An 8,095-nucleotide genomic window follows, 5' to 3' on the forward strand; every position below is an offset into this window, starting at 1 on the left:
GGAGTGGGAGTCCCTCGCCAGCCGTAACCCCATCCCCGTGGCCCCCCCCTAAAACCTATAAACCAAACCACATTCCAAAACTCCCTTCTGTAAACCACCCTTTCACTAACTAGGATACAATGCAGGCAGAAGCCCAGCAGCAGAGTGGGGGCTATCCAGTTTTTGGCACCGACTGTTGCATGTATGATTACCTGCCCTGTGGGCGGGTGGCGTATGTGTGCAGTCGGTGCAAGGAGCTCCTGGCCCTCAGAGACCATGTACGGACTTTGGAGGCCAGGGTGGCGGAACTGGAGGAGCTGAGAGAGGCAGAGAGGTATATTGATGAGGCTTTCCGGGACACTGTAGAATTGTCCCACCTCCGCTTAGACAGCACCTGTGCTGTTAAGGAGGAAGAAGGGCCCAGGGAAGTAGAGCAGTCAATGGGAGCAGAGGGAAACTTTCCCGTAGTTGGGACCCTCCTTCCAGATGGTTCTGGGGTTGCCTCTCCGGGGGAGGGAACTCCAGTTTCTAGGAAAAGGCAGGTGTTAGTAATGGGAGATTCGATTATTAGAAATGTAGATAGCTGGGTCTGTGATGACCGGGAGAACCGTATGGTGACTTGCCTGCCTGGTGCGAAGGTTGCGGATCTCTCGAGGCATCTAGATAGACTTATGTGTAGTGCTGGGGAGGAGCCGGTGGTCGTGGTACATGTAGGTACCAATGACATAGGGAAGGGTAGGAGAGATGTCCTGGAAGCCAAATTTAGGCTGCTAGGGAAGAGACTGAAATCCAGGACCTCTATGGTGGCATTTTCAGAAATGCTCCCAGTTCCACGCGCAGGGCCAGGTAGGCAGGCAGAGCTTCAGAGTCTCAATGCGTGGATGAGACGATGGTGTAGAGAGGAGGGGTTCACGTTCATTAGGAACTGGGGAAACTTCTGGGATGGGAGGAGCCTATACAGGAGAGATGGGCTCCACCTAAACCAAAGTGGAACCAGACTGCTGGCACTAAACATTAAAAAGGTTGTATAGCAGTTTTTAAACTAGGAGATGGGGGAAAGCCGACTGCTGCAGAGGAGCGTGTGGATCGGACACAGACTTCTCTTAGGGGAGAGTCTGATGATAGAGAATCTCCAGGTTATAGTCAGGAGCAGAGGACTGAAAAGTATAATGTAAGGGCCGGATCAGATGATAAACAGTCACATAAAAAAGAATCTGGCACATCAGAAAAAGGCAGGCTAATAAACAGGGACAAGTTTTTAAAGTGCTTGTACACAAATGTCAGAAGTCTAAATAATAAGGTGGGTGAAGTAGAGTGCCTTGTGATAAAGGAGGATATAGATATAATAGGCATCACAGAAACCTGGTGGACTGAGCGCAATCAATGGGACACAATCATTCCGGGGTACAAAATATATCGGAAGGACAGAACAGGCCGTGCAGGGGGAGGAGTGGCACTATATGATAAAGAAAGTGTAGATTCAAATGAAGTAAAAATCTTAAGCGAATCCACAGGTTCCATAGAGTCTCTATGGATAGAAATTTCATGCTCTAGTAAAAATATAACATTAGGGATCTATTATCGACCACCTGACCAGGACAGTAATAGTGATGATGAAATGCTAAGGGAAATTAGAGAGGCTATCAAAATTAAGAACCCAATAATAGTGGGGGATTTCAATTATCCCCATATTGACTGGGAACATTTCACTTCAGGACGAAATGCAGAGATAAAATTTCTCGATACTTTAAATGACTGCTTCATGGAGCAGCTGGTACGGGAACCCACAAGGGGAGAGGCGACTCTAGATTTAATCCTGAGTGGAGCGCAGGAGCTGGTCCAAGAGGTAACTATAGCGGGACCGCTTGGAAATAGTGACCATAATACAATAGCATTCAACATCCCTGTGGTGGGAAGAACACCTCAACTGCCCAACACTGTGGCCTTTAATTTCAAAAGGGGGAACTATACAAAAATGAGGGGGTTAGTTAGACAAAAGTTAAAAGGTACAGTGACTAAAGTGAAATCCCTGCAAGTTGCGTGGGCCCTTTTTAAAGACACCATAATAGAGGCTCAACTTCAATGTATACCCCAAATTAAGAAAAACAGTAAAAGAACTAAAAAAGAGCCACCGTGGCTTAACAACCATGTAAAAGAAGCAGTGAGAGATAAAAAGACTTCCTTTAAAAAGTGGAAGTCAAATCCTAGTGAGGCAAATAGAAAGGAGCACAAACGCTGCCAACTTAAGTGCAAGAGTGTAATAAGAAAAGCCAAAGAGGAGTTTGAAGAACGGCTAGCCAAAAACTCCAAAGGTAATAACAAAATGTTTTTTAAGTACATCAGAAGCAGGAAGCCTGCTAAACAACCAGTGGGGCCCCTTGACGATGAAAATACAAAAGGAGCGCTTAAAGATGATAAAGTCATTGCGGAGAAACTAAATGGATTCTTTGCTTCAGTCTTCACGGCTGAGGATGTTAGGGAGATTCCCAAACCTGAGCTGGCTTTTGTAGGTGACAAATCTGAGGAACTGTCACAGATTGAAGTATCACTAGAGGAGGTTTTGGAATTAATTGATAAACTCAACATTAACAAGTCACCGGGACCAGATGGCATTCACCCAAGAGTTCTGAAAGAACTCAAATGTGAAGTTGCGGAACTATTAACTAAGGTTTGTAACCTGTCCTTTAAATCGGCTTCGGTACCCAATGACTGGAAGTTAGCTAATGTAACGCCAATATTTAAAAAGGGCTCTAGGGGTGATCCCGGCAATTACAGACCGGTAAGTCTAATGTCGGTACCGGGCAAATTAGTTGAAACAATAGTAAAGAACAAAATTGTCAGACACATAGAAAAACATAAACTCTTGAGCAATAGTCAACATGGTTTCTGTAAAGGGAAATCGTGTCTTACTAATCTATTAGAGTTCTTTGAAGGGGTCAACAAACATGTGGACAAGGGGGATCCGGTGGACATAGTGTACTTAGATTTCCAGAAAGCCTTTGACAAGGTCCCTCACCAAAGGCTCTTACGTAAATTAAGCTGTCATGGGATAAAAGGGAAGGTCCTTTCATGGATTGAGAACTGGTTAAAGGACAGGGAACAAAGGGTAGGAATTAATGGTAAATTCTCAGAATGGAGAGGGGTAACTAGTGGTGTTCCCCAAGGGTCAGTCCTAGGACCAATCCTATTCAATTTATTCATAAATGATCTGGAGAAAGGGGTAAACAGTGAGGTGGCAAAGTTTGCAGATGATACTAAACTACTCAAGATAGTTAAGACCAAAGCAGATTGTGAAGAACTTCAAAAAGATCTCACAAAACTAAGTGATTGGGCAGCAAAATGGCAAATGAAATTTAATGTGGATAAATGTAAAGTAATGCACATTGGAAAAAATAACCCCAACTATACATACAACATGATGGGGGCTAATTTAGCTACAACGAGTCAGGAAAAAGATCTTGGCGTCATCGTGGATAGTTCTCTAAAGATGTCCACGCAGTGTGCAGAGGCGGTCAAAAAAGCAAACAGGATGTTAGGAATCATTAAAAAGGGGATAGAGAATAAGACTGAGAATATATTATTGCCCTTATATAAATCCATGGTACGCCCACATCTCGAATACTGTGTACAGATGTGGTCTCCTCACCTCAAAAAAGATATTCTAGCACTAGAAAAGGTTCAGAAAAGAGCAACTAAAATGATTAAGGGTTTAGAGAGGGTCCCATATGAGGAAAGATTAAAGAGGCTAGGACTCTTCAGTTTGGAAAAGAGAAGACTAAGGGGGGACATGATAGAGGTATATAAAATCATGAGTGATGTTGAGAAAGTGGATAAGGAAAAGTTATTTACTTATTCCCATAATACAAGAACTAGGGGTCACCAAATGAAATTAATAGGCAGCAGGTTTAAAACAAATAAAAGGAAGTTCTTCTTCACGCAGCGCACAGTCAACTTGTGGAACTCCTTACCTGAGGAGGTTGTGAAGGCTAGGACTATAACAATGTTTAAAAGGGGACTGAATAAATTCATGGTGGCTAAGTCCATAAATGGCTATTAGCCAGGATGGGTAAGAATGGTGTCCCTAGCCTCTGTTCGTCAGAGGATGGAGATGGATGGCAGGAGAGAGATCACTTGATCATTGCCTGTTAGGTTCACTCCCTCTGGGGCACCTGGCATTGGCCACTGTCGGTAGACAGATACTGGGCTAGATGGACCTTTGGTCTGACCCAGTACGGCCTTTCTTATGTTCTTCTTATGTTCTTATGACCTAAAGATTTATTTATGTACAAATCACTCGCATATGTCATACTCTCCCACCCTTTCCTTTTTCAAATTGTTCTTAAATAAGCAATGGGGGCAGGGGGAGTTCAACATACATAAATGACAAAATATTGATTGGGTCATTGCAAGTGACATATCTTTGTGTCTGTTACACTGAGACTGGAATATACTACTGCTTCCTTTCTGGGCTTAACCCTGCCAAATATTAGACCAGTACTTCCACTTTGCCTAGTCTTTCTGGGTAAACACACAAAAACCCATAAAAAGCAACCAAATCCAACACTTCATTAATTTGTTGCAAATCCAGCTGCAATATTATCTCAGACATTATTAGATAAAAAATTATGAATAAAGAAGATCTACAGAAACTCTCTTCTTAGACAATTTAAGAACAGGAAAGATGGCTAAACACATCACATATTGTTCAGTATTTTTACCAATTTACAAATATTTGTTATGACTAGTTCAATCAGCTATGGTTCTTAGTCTTGCTGTGATACCTGTTGTCACAACCTCCCCCTTACACAGGGCCGGCTCCAGGCACCAGCCCACCAAGCATGTGCTTGGGGCGGCGCCTGGAGGGGGGCGGCGCGGCGGGGCACTCCGGCCTGAGAGCGGGGCCGCGACTGGGCTCGCCGCCCTCCCCGCGGCGCTCTGGCCGCCGGGGAGAGCGGAGCCGCAGCGGGCTCGCCGCCCTCCCCCGGCGCTCCGGCCGCCAGGGAGAGCGGAGCCGCAGCGGGCTCGCCGCCCTCCCCCGGCGCTCCGGCCGGTCGGGGAGAGTGGGGGCCCGGCCGGGCTCACCGCCCTCCCCCCGGCGCTCCGGCCGGTTGGGGAGAGCGGAGAGCCGCGGCGGGCTCGCCACCCTCCCCCCGGCGTTCTGGCTGCCGGGGGCTCTCCGCCCTCCCCCCGGCGCTCTGGCCGCTGGGGAGAGCAGAGAGCCCTGGCCGGGCTCTCTGCCCTGCTCCTGGCGCTGCGGCCGGTCGGGGATTGCGGGCCCGCGGCCGGGCTCGGTGCCCTCCCCTGCCGCGCTGGGGGGGGGGGGGGGAAGGGGCGGGTGGCTTTTTTGCCTAGGGCGGAGGGGCGGGTGGCTTTTTTGCCTAGGGCGGCAAAAAAGCCAGAGCCGGCCCTGCCCTTACAGGGCACCACACCATATTCAACACCAGTGTCAGTGGCTACAACTGACAAGTGAAGCCTTTTTACCTCTCTAATTTTCTTCTCAGGACCTCTGCCTGTGAATGTCAGGTGCTCCTGGCTGCTTTTCTTTGCCATATTTTGAGGGCCCTTCAGATCTCTTCAAAACCCACCGACTGACTATGCCTCTCTGACTCCTGGGTTTGACCAAACACGAAACTTTTATCTAACGGAGTAAACATAACACAAGCAAAACAGTAACAGTAACAGTATCTAGTGACCGTCCTACTTCTTACTCTAGCAGGGACAGCCTAAGATTATAAGAGCCCAGCAGAGCTTCCTCTCCTCCAAATTCAACCTCCCAAATTTCCAAGTGAGGAGTCTGAGTGGAGCTTCATCCAGAAGTCCAAGTCTCTATGGGTATGTCTACATGCTACCCGGTTTGCATGCTAAAAACAGCTGTGTAGACATTGCGACTCAGACTGGAACTCGGGCTCTCAAGCTCGGGTGGGGATGGATTTGACAGCTTGAGCTCCAGCTTAAATCGCAATGTCTACACAGCTTTTTTTAGCCCGATAGCGCAAGCCCCACCAGCACAAGACTGTGGACCTGGGCAGGGAAGCTCACTCCCAGCTGCAGTGTAGACATACTCTATATCTCCATCCACCCAGTGGTATGTGTTCTTTTTGGTCTTCGTCCCATAATGTGCCTCACTATGTCATTTCACTTAACATTTATCCTATGACAGCATCTCACATCCAGCAATTTTCAAAATAATGTATCAAGTATCAGGGGGTAGCCGTGTTAGTCTGTATCTACAAAAACAACAAGGAGTCTGGTGGCACCTTAAAGGCTAACAGATTTATTTGGGCATAAGCTTTCATGGGTAAAAACCTCACTTCTTCAGATGCATAGAGTGAAAGTTACAGATGCAGGCATTATATACTGACACATGGAGAGCAGGGAGTTACTTCGCAAGTGGAGAACCAGTGTTGACAGGGCCAATTCAATCAGGGTGGATGTAGTCCACTCCCAATAATAGATGAGGAGGTGTCAATTCCAGGAGAGGAAAAGCTGCTTCAGTAATGAGCCAGCCACTCCCAGTCCCTATTCAAGCCCAGATTAATGGTGTTAAATTTGCAAATGAATTCTAGTTCTGCTGTTTCTCTTTGAAGTCTGATTCTGAAGTTTTTTTGTTCAATGATGGTGACTATTAAATCTGTAATAGAATGACCAGGGAGATTGAAGTGTTCACTTACTGGCTTTTGTATATTACCATTCCTGATGTCCGATTTGTGTCCATTTATTCTTTTGCGGAGGGACTGTCCGGTTTGGCCAATGTACATGGCAGAGGGGCATTGCTGGCACATGATGGCAATGGGAGCTGAGTAGCCAACGAGGTTTGTCTACAGCCAAGCCCTAAGATACAACCGGATTTGCTCCAACCCCTCAGACAAAGACAAACACCTACAAGATCTTTATCAAGCATTCTTAAAACTACAATACCCACCTGGGGAAGTGAGGAAACAGATTGACAGAGCAAGACCGGTACCCAGAAATCACCTACTATAGGACAGGCCCAACAAGGACAATAACAGAACACCACTGGCCATCACATACAGCCCCCAGCTAAAACCTCTCCAGCGCATTATCCACGATCTACAACCTATCCTGGAAAATGATCCCTCACTCTCACAGACCTTGGGAGGCAGGCCAGTCCTTGCTTACAGACAACCCCCCAACCTGAAGCAAATACTCACCAGCAACTACACACCACACCACAGAAACACCAACCCAGGAACCAATCCCTGTAGCAAACCTCGTTGCCTACTCCGTCCCCATATCTACTCTGGCGACACCATCAGAGGACCCAACCACATCAGCCACACCATCAAGGGCTCATTCACCTGCACATCTACTAATGTTATATATGCCATCATGTGCCAGCAATGCCCCTCTGCCATGTACATTGGCCAAACCAGACAGTCCCTCCGCAAAAGAATAAATGGACACAAATCGGACATCAGGAATGGTAACATACATAAGCCAGTAAGTGAACACTTCAATCTCCCTGGTCATTCTATTACAGATTTAAAAGTCACCATCATTGAACAAAAAAACTTCAGAATCAGACTTCAAAGAGAAACAGCAGAACTAGAATTCATTTGCAAATTTAACACCATTAATCTGGGCTTGAATAGGGACTGGGAGTGGCTGGCTCATTACAGAAGCAGCTTTTCCTCTCCTGGAATTGACACCTCCTCATCTATTACTGGGAGTGGACTACATCCACCCTGATTGAATTGGCCCTGTCAACACTGGTTCTCCACTTGCGAAGTAACTCCCTGCTCTCCATGTGTCAGTATATAATGCCTGCATCTGTAACTTTCACTCTATGCATCTGAAGAAGTGAGGTTTTTACCCACGAAAGCTTATGCCCAAATAAATCTGTTAGTCTTTAAGGTGCCACCAAAATAATGTAGTTCATGCAACACACCCAGTTGGCGGGGGCACCTGGGCACGGGCCCGTTGGCCCAGTTACTAATGCGCCACTGGCGTCCAGGTATCAAGTATCAGAGGGGTAGCGTGTTAGTCTCAATCTGTAAAAAGCAACAGAGGGTCCTGTGGCACCTTTAAGACTAACAGAAGTATTGGAGCATAAGCTTTCGTGGGTGAATGCCCACTTCATCAGACAAGCTTATGC

This window comes from Emys orbicularis, chromosome 2 (genome assembly GCF_028017835.1).
Source record: "Emys orbicularis isolate rEmyOrb1 chromosome 2, rEmyOrb1.hap1, whole genome shotgun sequence".
Classification (NCBI taxonomy): Eukaryota; Metazoa; Chordata; order Testudines; family Emydidae; genus Emys; species Emys orbicularis.